This window comes from Engraulis encrasicolus, chromosome 5 (assembly GCF_034702125.1).
Source record: "Engraulis encrasicolus isolate BLACKSEA-1 chromosome 5, IST_EnEncr_1.0, whole genome shotgun sequence".
NCBI lineage: Eukaryota > Metazoa > Chordata > Actinopteri > Clupeiformes > Engraulidae > Engraulis > Engraulis encrasicolus.
This window is the reverse complement of record NC_085861.1, coordinates 56,943,350-56,956,990: the sequence shown is the minus strand read 5'-3', so window position 1 is coordinate 56,956,990 and position 13,641 is coordinate 56,943,350.

Genomic DNA, 13,641 nt, shown 5'->3' with positions numbered 1-13,641 from the left:
ACACTATCAGAGAATGTGAGTGAGTTGGGGAGCCTTTTCAGACAAAATGTGGCAAGGCAATAAAAGAGAAGAGAGGGTTGCAACAGAGATAGAGGGGGCAGGGGGTGGTTTACAGTTCTGTGTGAGTCTTTTGGGGTTCTTTGTGTCAGACACAAACACAGCCGGACAAAGGTAAGACATTGAGACCATTAGTGTGAGGCATGGGAGGTGAGATGATGCAGAGACAAGTGTGTTTCCTGCAGAATGAGAACATAAAGATGTTCATTCACAGGCATTATGACTACAAAACAATAGTTTCTTTTCAGAGTTTTATTTCCCCTGCTTGTTCCAATCTTTTCTCCCTCTCTCCCCCTTCTGTTGTACTCTTCATCAGCCTGTCTCCTTTTGTTCTCAGCTGTTGTGTGTGTGTGTGTGTGTGCGTGTGTGTCTGTGTGTGTCTGTGTGTGTGTGTGTGTGTGTGTGTGTGTGTGTGTGTCTGTGTGTGTGTGTGTGTGTGTGTGTGTGTGTGTGTGTGTGTGTGTGTGTGTGTGTGTCTGTGTCTGTGTGTGTCTGTGTGTGTCTGTGTGTGTGTGTGTGTGTGTTTCTGTTCTCTGCCCTCCTCCCAGTAGCTCTGGGTCTTGGCCCACTGCACACTCCCCCCGCCATCACCACACACATGGGCGCTCGCACACACACACACACACACACACACACACACACACACACACACACACACACACACACACACACACACACACACACACACACACGTCACACACACACACACACACACACACACACACACACACACACACACACACACACACACACACACACACACACACACACACACGTCACACACACACACACACACACGTCACACACACACACACACACACACACACACACACACACACGTCACACACACACGCACATACACACACACACAGAGAATGACAGAGGGAGGGGGGAGAGATACAGGAAGAGAGAAAGAGAAGGAGGTAGAGAGAGAGAGAGAGAGAGAGAGAGAGAGAGAGAGAGAGAGAGAGAGAGAGAAGGAGAGAGAGCTGTATTCTGGTGGGGGGTTTTGAAACAGTAATACCCACTTGCGGCTCAGCTGGCACCGTGGGGGCTTGCTGGCACGGTGGCAAAGGCAGGACCATACTGTACAGTGGGCTTAACCAGGAGCCTGCAGGGTGATAGATAGCCGTCCTGCTTCAGGATAATGCCGCACCATTCTAGCCATTTGTTCGAGTGTTCAAATTAAAGCGAAACCTCCCTCTGTCTCGCCTTCATCTGCGCAATGATATATTTTTACAGACAGAGTGAGTTTGACATCGTGTTACTCATGTGGATTAGTGGCCGATTGTAGGTAAACATTTTTGTAATGTAGATCATCCACTGCAGGTGCCTCGAAATTCTTCTTTGGTTGGCGGCTTAGTGAGGTCTGTGACAACTGTGTATTGTAGCCGAATGCTATTTTTGGTCCTTATCTGTGTTTTCGGTTACTTTACAGTTTTCGGCTACTACTTGTACACTGAGTTGTCATATGTAAGAGCTGCATGTATTTTATGTCACAGCACAGCCTTGCTTTTCTTGACTGAGGATCCTTGTTTTCAGGGGGGGGGGGTTGTCGTGGGCCCAGCCAAAGCTGCCAGCAGCCCTGACTACATGTGATGAAAACCCTGTGTGGCCGAATGCAACACCTGAGTGCACACAGCCTTAATCATGTTGGGTGGCCACGGCGGACATTGGTGCATGCAGATTGCTTGTTGGCCCGCCCGATGATGTCTTGTCTGTCCAGAATAGCAATGAGTGGAGGTGAGGTGGGTTGTACAAAGCAGGAAAAAAATGTATCGTGTTAAAAAATGTTATTTTGAGAGGTGTCGCTGTAAGTGCCTGAGAATAAAATGCACAGAGACGGCAGGACAGCCGAATCCTCTGGGTAACCATACCACATACTGAATAAGATGCAACACAAAACCTAAGCAGAAACAGAAACAACACAACACAGTTTAACAAACAAATAAAAAAGACCAGTGGAAAGTCAGATAAACTCCAGCTCCCGATGAAACTTCGACAGTGATGCTCCTCTGGGGAATGATTAGGGTCGGTTTGGCCGCCTCTGTCACAGCTTGCCAAAACATTTGTCATCAACGGAGCACAACCATTCAGCTGCGCATGGTGGCTCAATCTGGCCATTAAGGGCCGTGGCGGTTGCAACTCCTCACCACAAAATGGCTGCCCTCCCAACTCCTCATGACTCACGGTTATTAACGTTCACGTCTCGACCCCATGCCGTACATCACATCCTCCACTGGCCACAGAGCCTGCCCCAGTGACACAACAACACACTGTACAAAAGCACTACAAGAACTTCAAAATACTTTCAAAAGTAGCCTACTTTTAAAAACCGAGAAAGTAATAAGGAGTTTCTGACCAGGTTTTTGTATTGGTTTATGATACTTAAACAATACTGTAAAATATATAGACCTATGTAGAAAATAACAGTAGCCAAAGCATGTTTTTTTAAGTTGGCTTTAAGCAGCTCCTCTCATTGTGCACCTGTGCATCTGTGTGCTATTCGACTGAATTAAATTAAGCATTTTAGTTCATGACATTATTTAATTGAACTAACTAATTCAGGCACGTTATTTAATTTATCCAACTGAGTAATTTCACAGCTGCGAGGACAAATGATGTCTTTGGTGTTTCCCTCTGGAGAAGCTTCCTTGTTAAATGGATTCTCATCAGCCTTCACAAGAGCGCCCCAATAGCCAATCTCAGCTGTTAGTGTGGTAATCATACATTTTATTTGTTTGTTCATGCTAATTGTCATTGCATACCAATAGATTGTTTTTCAAATGTCCTTTGTCTTTTTTCATTTCATCCCCCAAACAATTAGGCGGTAATGCTTTCATCTCAGTGGTTCCATAATGTATATGAACATGATGGCTAGTTAGCACCAGTTTTTGGCTTTCTCACTTTGCTTACCACTGACTGAGCCACGTAGGAAGACTATTGGTCAATAGTGCCTGATGATATGATTTTAATGATATTATGATACAATGATATTATTAAAGCATTCTTTTCGTCCTGGCTTTCCGTTAACAACAAACAGAGTGGGCAGGAAAAGCAAGACCCACAGACCTACGTTGAGCAAAAACTCTTCAAAAAGCAAACCAATTTCGAACCGTTTGACATATCGGCTTTGAGTCCTTGCACACGTCTAAAAAAGAGGCCCTTGACTATCAGAGGTATATCCTCAAAACCCTCCAAACCTTGATTTGCACATAACCTGCACAGATAAAGACGAAGTGGTGGGTACCTGGCCCTTTGCCCTACTAGACAAAAAATGCCCTTTGGAAGTGTTTTTGGTAGATTCTTTTCCCACAAAATGTGGTCCATGCTCACATGATCAGAAATACTTGATGATTTACATATAGTAGGCCTATGTAGTAAATAATAGGCCTACCCCAAAATGATAGTGCTACGCTGTAGCCCCTCACACATTCTAAAATGGCGGCAAAAGGTCGCCCAAGAAAACAATAAACATTAAACGAATCACTTAGACTAAACTTCCCACTACACTTTCACACGCCTGTCCTCTATTAAAATGATGAAAAGCTACTGAACATCTTAGAACCCTGATCAATAAGCCCACCCCTTATCAACCCGTCCTATAATCCCTTAATTATTTCCGCCTGGAAACCTTCCTCCAATCAGAACTCATCCCAAAACTTCACAGACGTCTAGAAGACACATGAGGGAGTGGGAAACAACATTCTTGCGCACAGATATAAACACACATTCACACACATACAGACACAGACAGAGAGGCAATCATATGGGAAAATATGGCTCACAATGCAGTCTTGGCACTACAATTCTATCAAAATAGTAGCATATTATTCATATATTGTTTTCATCATATTATCTACTAATAACCATGATCATTTTTGATCTCACATTTCTATAACATAATACACTATATGGACTCGATAGCCTATAGGCATCTGTGAGTTCTAGGCCCATCACCTTCCCTCGAGCACCTGCCATCCAAAATGTCTGTGCACGTCACTGCACATAACACTTCCACCTTGATTTCAGGCTTCCAAAATGTTGTCACATATTTAGCTCACCAGATGGACAAGGTGGAAATCTGTCCAGAGTTATTGCCTTAACACAAAATATCTGTGAAAACATCTCTTCATGCCATGGATATCAAAAGTTATGGCACCAAAAAAACTCGGCCATGTTGAAAGTTGACCATAAAGAGTTGGCCGCCAAAATGTAACCAGCTCATGTACTGCACCTAGTGTTAGCATACCAGATGTGCAAATCTTTCCAATAATGTTGTGTTAACACAAAATGCCTGTCACACTTCATTTCAGGGATATATTAATAGCAATGAAATCGCCACATTTTATATGCTAATAATAAGGTGGCATTTCGGCTCATCTATATTTTAAGTGGAAAATGTGTAGATTATAAAAATGCCTGGTATGTGATAATCAGATCATAGACCTTCCCAGTTGGCTATATTAGCCAAACTTATCTGTCAGCAACAGGACCAAAGCTCCTGCTCACTAAGCCCCAACTGCCATCAGTCAAGCCACTACTCTGACTGCCACTCCACCGACCCCTCAGCAGAGCCGGCTCTGATGGATCTGCCCGACCCCCCACTCCTCTCTCTCTCTCTCTCTCTCTCTCTCTCTCTCTCTCTCTCTCTCTCTCTCTCTCTCTCCCTCTCAGCCGTCCATCTATCTCGGGGCGCACACTGTGCTGCCCATGAGGGATCTCCGGATCTCTATCTGAGGGAGTCAGCAACACGCAGCGGCAGGGCATTTGGGCCGTGTGCCGACCGGGGCCCTGGCTGGCTCTCCTCCACTACCCTCTACCTCTCTCTCTCTCTCTCTCTCTCTCTCTCTCTCTCTCTCTCTCTCTCTCTCTCTCTCTCTCTCTCTCTCTCTCTCTCTCTCTCTCTCACTCACACACACACACACACACACACACACACACACACACACACACACATACACAACAACACACACATACACAGATGCCCCCCTCCCCTCCCTCTTTCTCAGACACACACATACAAAAGTGACACAGACACACACATACACAACAACCACACACACATATACACACACACTCATGCACAGACAGACAGACACACACACACACACACACACACACACACACACACACACACACACACACACACACACACACACACACACACACACACACACACACACACACACACACACACACACACACAACCAGATGCCCCCCTCCTCTACTTCCTTACCCCAGCTCACCCACGCGACACAGACTGAGCGGCTGACACAAGTCAGTTTGGGTGAGGAGAGGTGGACAGTATTCAAGGACTGTATAGCTTGAGATTAAAGTTCCCCCTTTCACTTTTGGTGAATAATGTTCCAAGTTCCTTAGGAAAGAAATTAAAATGCTTCTTGTACTTCTCTAATTTGTGGTTTGCAGTCGAAGGACCCAAACAAGCATATACCATACTTACCATACTTACCATTGCTACAGCAAGATGGCCATAAATCCATAACCATTTTGAAAATAAAAGGCTCCCCAAATTTTTCAAAATCGTGCTATTGCATTTTCATTTATTACAATTATAGGCATACATTTTTAAAAGTACAATTTAAATTACAGTCACGTCTTCTGTTCCACCTGCTGCATGGTACTTCATGGCAGGGCCTACCGACGTGTTTGTGGATTCAAGACTTCTTTTCATGCTCAATAACCAGGTTACACGATGTGCAATCTAGCTTTCCCCCACTTTCATGAAGGCAATAGGGAACTGCTTGGCCCTGTCCTTTGCTGTGATTTTTGTTGGAGGGTGACTAGCTGCAGACATGCTGCTTCTTGCACACACTGCCGAAAATCCATTGAGCCCAGTCAAAAGCGGAGTGAGTCGTCGCAATATGTCGCCAACAATTGGTTACAGTTGCAGGAAATCGCAGAGATTGGTTAAAGTTGCGGATGAGGAATGACTTACCACAACTTGGAATGAAATTTCTGTTACTGCCAGCCCTCCCGTGGCCAACCGGTAGGGCACTCGCCTGCCATGCGGCTGACCCAGGTTCCATTCCCGGCTTGGGTCCTTTGCCGATCCCTCCCTGTCTCTCTTCCAATTCACTTCCTGTCCACCTCTTACACTGTCCTATCAAAATCAAAGTGGTAAAAGACACACAAAAAAGAAATCTCTCTTACTGTAACCGTTGAGTTGTTGACAACATAGCTGAGGCTGGTCTGGACATCCTTTAATATCTTCAGTTAAAAGTTAAAACTAACATAATTGGTTTTTGGGTGGTCTGTTTGAACTACAGCCTTTAGTTTAAAAATCAAGACTGCATACTGTACCCTTGTGTTGGTTTTTCCAGAGAAGCTAAATAAAAAATGGGAAAGCATCTCATTAGAACCATAGTGAGAAAAGAGTAAGGCTACAACAATCAGGAAATGAGTGACAGTCTGTCTGTCCGTCTGTCTGTCTGTCTGTCTTTGAGTGTGTGTGTGTGCGTGTGCGTGTGCGTTTGTCTGTGTGTGTGTGTGTGTGTGTGTGTGTGTGTGTGTGTGTGTGTGTGTGTGCGTGTGCGTGTGCGTGTGCGTTTGTGTGTGTTGCCCTTGGGAAGTCAGCTATTTGTGAGTGAGTGAGTGAGTGTGTGCATCGTAGAGGCAAGGCTTATGTCCTCTCACTCAGTCACACCACTGCAGGGAGGGAGTGTGACAAATACAGTTCAGTCTTCCTATGTGTGTGTGTGTGCTCAAGCGCTCGTGTGTGCTCAAGCGCGTGTGTTTGTGTGTGTGTGCGCGCGCGCGCGTGTGTGTGTGTGTGTGTGTGTGTGTGTGTGTGTGTGTGTGTGTGTGTGCGCTGGAAAACAAGCTGTTCTAATTGCTGTAGCCCTCTCGTGTAAACATCAGATGAAACGGAGCCGGAGAGTGAGAACTGCAATGATTAAAAAGATACGGACTCAAAGACAACTGTTCCAGCTCAAAACTGATTTAATTGAGGTGCCAACAAGCTAATCTCGGCCAAATGTCCTTCCTTTCAACCATTTCCACTTAAACAAAACCTACTGCCAAGGATACACTTGAAAGTGTGTGTGTGTGTGTGTGTGTGTGTGTGTGTGTGTGTGTGTGTGTGTGTGTGTGTGTGTGTGTGTGTGTGTGTGTGTGTGTGTGTGTGTGTGTGTGTGTGTGTGTGTGTGTGTGTGTGTGTATGGACCCTCAACTCATTTATTTTTGTATTGCTTTGACAAAGCCAAAAGATTCAGGAAAAAGCGCAGATCGCTTATCATTATGGATTTTTTATGGCATCATCTCCTTTCTACACCGGGTTCACATTGAAGCAGCCCTCATTAAGACGCTCTTGCTTCTCTCTTGTTTTTTTATGAGAAAGTCTGCCGTGCAATTTCACAAATCCAAAGATATCTTTTTCTCAATGTAACTATCTTGTCAATGACGAGCTATTACCAGAGAAAAGCTTTGCTATTACTAACATGTTGGCGTACAAAACCGACCGTCTTTTTGTTGTTGTTGTTGTTGTTCTGTGTAATGTTTTCATTTTTAAACAAATTAATTTCTACAAGACGCACAGTGATGAGAGGTTTTAATGAGCCAACTGCTTTAGTATTATTTGCACCATTACTCTGACGCGCATCACAGGGAGATTGTTATTATGACAAATGTAAATGCTTTTAGGAGTAAAGACTGTTTAAATGCATTGGTATCCATCTGCATGAAGCGATGACTATATTCTGGGGCAGGAATGACTAGCTTGCACTAATATTGAAGGAGAAAACGCTGACAAGCTGTCTAATAACAAGTAGCTTTTTAAAAATTCATAAACATGAAAGCCACGCGGGAGCAGAGATTTAATAACAGGGCATATTTCCCAGGTGCAGCTCTCCCCATTCCATTCATCAACCCCCGTGAAACGCACCTGAATTTCAGCCTTTATTAACTTCCCCCCAACTAGCCAGCCGCTCTTAATACATCCCAGCACCCCCACCATCTCTTACCATACTACAGCCCAGCATCGTCTCTGTACTGAGATTACCCATCCTGACAGGGGAGGGAGAAGCAGGGTCTCTGCAATGTTCTACATTTGCTTAATTCTATGTGATTTGGACTGGTGGATGAAACCATCCTTTCCAGGCCTGGCAGCCTCCAGACTCCAGTCTTTTTTTTCTCCCCCAAAGAGGCCACATATTGATGAGTCTACAGAGTGGGGTGGGGGTGGGGGGTTGCAGGGGTTTGTCGACGGACAATTGTGGGAAGTGGAAGTGAGGCATGCCTGATGTTGCTGGGCGGGTGGCTCTGGGCTGCCCTAACGCTTTTAACCACTCCAGACTCCGTGGGGAGGAATTGAAGCAATTACAAAAAAGTCGAAGTGTTGCGAGTGTTTTTTAGGTCTCGGGGTTGAGGCATGGGGGCTCGCAGGTACCAGACGTGCTGACTTGGCAACCGGGCCCTCCTCTTCCCCTCTTATTTGGGTCCTGAAGGCACTTATATTTCACATCTGCACTGTCAGCCAAAACAACATTTTGTCCATACCAAACACACTGGATAAATGCTCTTGCCTCACTATACTATAACATGTTTTGGGGCCAGTTGCAGCAGCATTAAGTGTGTGCACCACTTGGGATATATTTTGGCCACTTTAGAACAAAATAATATTGATCTCCGTTATTGCTAATAATATTAATCACGTCCCCACAGGACCCATTCCAATATTTGGACGCTAAAATCATCCCATCCCCTCTTCCCCAGCTACTACTGAGGGCAGTGTCAGTACAAAAACAAGACTATGTGATAGACTATGTAATGTCCCCAACCTTGTAGACTATGTGATAGATAGCCTATGTAATGTCCCCAACCTTGTAGACTATGTGATAGCCTATGTAATGTCCCCAACCTTGTAGACTATGTGATAGCCTATGTAACGTCCCCAACCTTGTAGACTATATGATATAGCCTATGTAACTTCCCCAACCTTGTAGACTATGTGATAGCCTATGTAACGTCCCCAACCTTGTAGACTATGATAGCCTATGTAATGTCCCCAACCTTGTAGACTATATGATAGCCTATGTAACGTCCCCAACCTTGTAGACTATATGATAGCCTATGTAACGTCCCCAACCTTGTAGACTATATGATAGCCTATGTAACGTCCCCAGCCTTGTAGACTATATGATATAGTCTATGTAATGTCCCCAACCTTGTAGACTATGTGATAGCCTATGTAATGTCCCCAACCTTGTAGACTATATGATAGCCTATGTAATGTCTCCAACCTTGTAGACTATGTGATAGCCAATGTAACGTCCCCAACCTTGTGTGAGGGAGGCCGGTGTGAGCATCGAGGTGGACGGACAGCTGAGTGGCTGCTGGAGACAACAGCAGGCAAGCATACAGTAGAAGACAACAGTGTCACAAACCAGGTACGGATTATGACTTCATGGGCCCCTGGGCCAGACAACAAGAAAGGCCCCCCTCCATGGGTGTTGCTAGTTCACAAAAAGATTCAGGGTTTTAGGCCAGATGTGAGAGTCTGTGTGTTCGGCGGTACGGGTGGTAGTCCCTTTAGAAAATGTGAAAATACAGTTGTTAAAAGTACTATTTCAACGAAATATGAGAATGGAAATGTAGAAGTTTGGGTTTTAGGGCCCCCTTGATTCCGGGGCCCCTGGACCTGGGCCCGGTAGGCCCGTGCAGTAATGTGTTTTTGTCACATGCCCAGAGCCCAAATGCCACTTCCTCTAGTCTGGTGGCAGGCTGCCATTCTATGTGTGCTGTGCTGTGGGAGGGACAGAGGAGATCAGATCAGGCTGTTCTTCCTCCACTGACTTCACTTGTATGTTGATTTTCACTTGGTCAACAAGTGGATCAGACTGCCTATGCAGGCTGTCACACAGTGAGAATTTGCTCATCGACTCAGTTACCACAGCACATTAGATTTTGCCCGTCTCAAACTCTCTCCATCAGGGGCACAAATAACTCCCCTGTTTCAGCGGAATGGCTCGGCTACGGTGCAAGAGGACAACTACGTTTGACTTGACTATCCTAAAATAAATAGAGAATGAACTATGCATTATTACTAATAAAAGAGTGAGCAGTCCAGCTTTTGATTGTGGATGCCAAATAGCAAAACGAACAGATGACTATTATTGAAATACTTTGGTAGACTGAGGTTTGTTCATTCACAGCTGTTCAAATAACTCTTGGAAGTGATTGCTGTCAATGTCAGTGTAAAAGTCATTGGTTTTACCTCGGCTACGTGCCCTTAACCATGTGAATGTGGCTTGACAGTGTTGCTGCTAGGGCTGCATGAGAAAGAAATTACAGGTAACGTGAGGCGTGCGAAACATTTTATCAGATGGGCTATGAGCCATTACAAATGTGAATGGGACTGTGCTTGGTGCTTTAGGCCTGACCTTGACTATACCATTGGGTTTGAATTGAGGGTTAATGTCCTGGCACTGGGGTAGAATTTTACATGTAGACTTTTTTTTTTCTGAGCAGCTCATGCTTTGATTGTGTGCACAATAGAATATTTATCCACAAGTGCAGAATATAAAGATTGTGTTGTAGGCTACTTGGTTAGGACATAGTACTTGCTTCTCCTTCCCTACTGTAGTCCATGGATAAGAGGTAAGATTTATATTTTATTACAAATGAATGAGCTCTCTAGGTGTGTTCACTGATGTGTTTAGACATATCAACAAGACATTGTAGAATCTCTAAGACCAATAGGACCAACACTGCAGTACTAAAAAATACAACAATAATATCATGATCGTTGCACCACCATGCGCTGTGGCTTCAATTCTGTGCTTACAGGATATATGACAAATTGTCTGTGACCCTCAGACACAAAAAGAACGATCTTAGCTAATGGTAGTGCATGTATCATGATATTTTCCATACTACAGTGTTGGTCCTATTTAGAGCATACCGTATCATAGATTATGGATCAAATTGAGTTCCAGGATACTGGGAGAAGTCATGTTGCCATATGCTGAAGAGAAAGTGCTTTTGAAGTGGATGTTTCAAGCAAGCGAGCAAAATCATGGTTCCAGACAAACAAGCATCCAACTAACAAGCATTCAAGCATCCAACTAACAAGCATCCAAGCATAATGGCAGACAAGCAGACAAGCATCCAACTAATGGAGTGGCCAGCACAGTCCCTGGACCTTAATCCTACAGAAAACTTGTGAGCTGACATACAAAGTGCGGTTCATGATGCAAATCCAAGAAATTGAGAGGAATTGTGGAATGTAGTACAATTGATGATCTGGGCTGCAATGCCTGTTGACCATTGCCAGAAGTTGGTCGACTCCATGCACCAGAGATGTGAAGCAGTTATCAGAAATCATGGTTATGCAACAAAATATTAGTTTGGGACACTAACTCAGCAGAGTTGAATTTTCAAGAACTTCTAGTTTGTGTACATTTTTGAGTTCACAAAGACAGATGTCAACACTGATATTATTTTGAACTACATTTCGTCACTTTCTGTGAAATATTATACAATTGCTTTGAGAATGTGCAGTGTCCCCAATGCAGTTGTGTTAATTGGAGTACAAATTATTTGAAGATTTCTAACATTTACAAACCTTTTTAAAGAAACGGATATTATTTTGAACACAACTGTACATTCAAAACCTAAATGCACCTCTTTGAGTTCAACATGAGCAGAAATCACTGTAATGGTCTTGTTTTCTGTATACCTTATGGCCCAACACCTCTATTCTTAACACAGACACGCACGCACGCACGCACGCACGCACGCACGCACGCACGCACGCACGCACGCACGCACACACACACACACACACACACAGCATGTCTGACTCAGCACTAATAAGAGTGGGCATTAAGCATGGCAGTGGGGCTGACAGCCATTAGTTCTAATAAGGCTTTATGAGAGGCAGGGGAGGGAGGTCAACCGGTCGGCAGCGGGAGGAGAGGAAGAGGAGGAAGACAGGAGAGGAAGAGGAGCACAGAGGAGAGGAAGAGGAGGACGACAGAGGAGAGGAAGAGGAGGAAGACAGGAGAGGAAGAGGAGCACAGAGGAGAGGAAGAGAAGGATGACAGGAGAGGAAGAGGAGGAAGACAGGAGAGGAAGAGGAGGACGACAGGAGAGGAAGAGGAGGACGACAGAGGAGAGGAAGAGGAGGAAGACAGGAGAGGAAGAGGAGCACAGAGGAGAGGAAGAGAAGGATGACAGGAGTGGAAGACAGAGGAGAGGAAGAGGAGGAAGACAGAGGAGAAGAAGAGGAGCACAGAGGAGAGGAAGTGGAGCACAGAGGAGAGGAAGTGGAGGATGACAAAGGAGAGGAAGAGGAGCATTGAGGAGAGGAAGAGGAGGAACACAGAGGGTTGGCAGCGGATGCAGAGAAGGAAGAGGAGGGGAAGAGGGAGAGGAGGAAGAGGGGGCAGGAGGAGGAGAAGGAGGAGGAGATGCAAGGAGAAGGAAAAGAGGAGGGAAAGGAGGAGGAAGAAAAAGAGAGGAGGAGGAAGAAGAGGAGGGGAGGAGAAAGAGGGGTAAGGGGGGCAGGAGGAGGAGGAGGAAGAAGGGGAGGAGCAGAAGGAGAGACAAGCGGAGGAGGAGGAGAGACAAGAGGAGGAGAGGAGGAAGAGGAGTTGGTGGTGCAGGTACCAGCTAACTCAGTCCTCCTGCTCGCTACAGGGCTGCCTGCGTTCAGCATGGGATCACACTCTTTTAGGAGGTGTGCGGCCTTTCCATCTTCCTCTCTTTCCATCTCTCTCTCTCTCTCTCTCTCTCTCTCTCTCTCGTTCTGTCCTCCCCCAACCACCATCGCTCGGCGAGCTGTGGAATGTTTTCAGAGCAGCTGTAATGCAATCAGGCACTTAGCCAACGGGACATAGATGTCTCAGCTTTCAGCTGTCCACAGGTTCTTAGCACTGGGGAGAGCGAAAGAGAGAGAAAGAGAGAGAGAGAGAGATGGAAATATATGTGTAAGTAAGATACATGGAGGACATTAGATTTACATTACATTTAGACATTCTAGCCGACACTTTCTTTTTCCCCCGCAGTAGTGACTTGTGGTTGTAAATTGCAGGCATTCTGCCTCCCCAACCCAACCCCACCCTCCTCACCACTTTGTTCTTCCTGGGAAATGAAAACTTGACCTTGGCGTTGCTCTGCTGGCTGCCCTGCACTGTACTGTACTGTATTGTACTGTACGCCTCCATCCGTCTGAACCAGAGGAGCAGAACGGGCACTTTGAAGCCAACGGGACCAGTGAGTGACCTCTACCACTACACACTGGGGCTCCTTGGCACACAGCTATGCTGTACTGTACTCTATGTGTCACAGCATCCGAGCTGAAGAACAGGGTGAAAACACTGCATGCTTTCTTTCCTTCCTGCTGTGATCCGTTTATGTGCGTTTCAAACCTTTTTTTTTTAAACTCCAGATAACATGATCAGATACATAATGATGGTTTCCACAGTACACAGCTGTACTGTATTAGCCATAGTATACAAAGAGAGACTGAGACTGATTGTTTGGGGGATAAAAACAAGTAGTATACAAAGAGAGACTGAGACTGATTGTTTGGGGGATAAAAACAAGAGATAATCTGTGAAA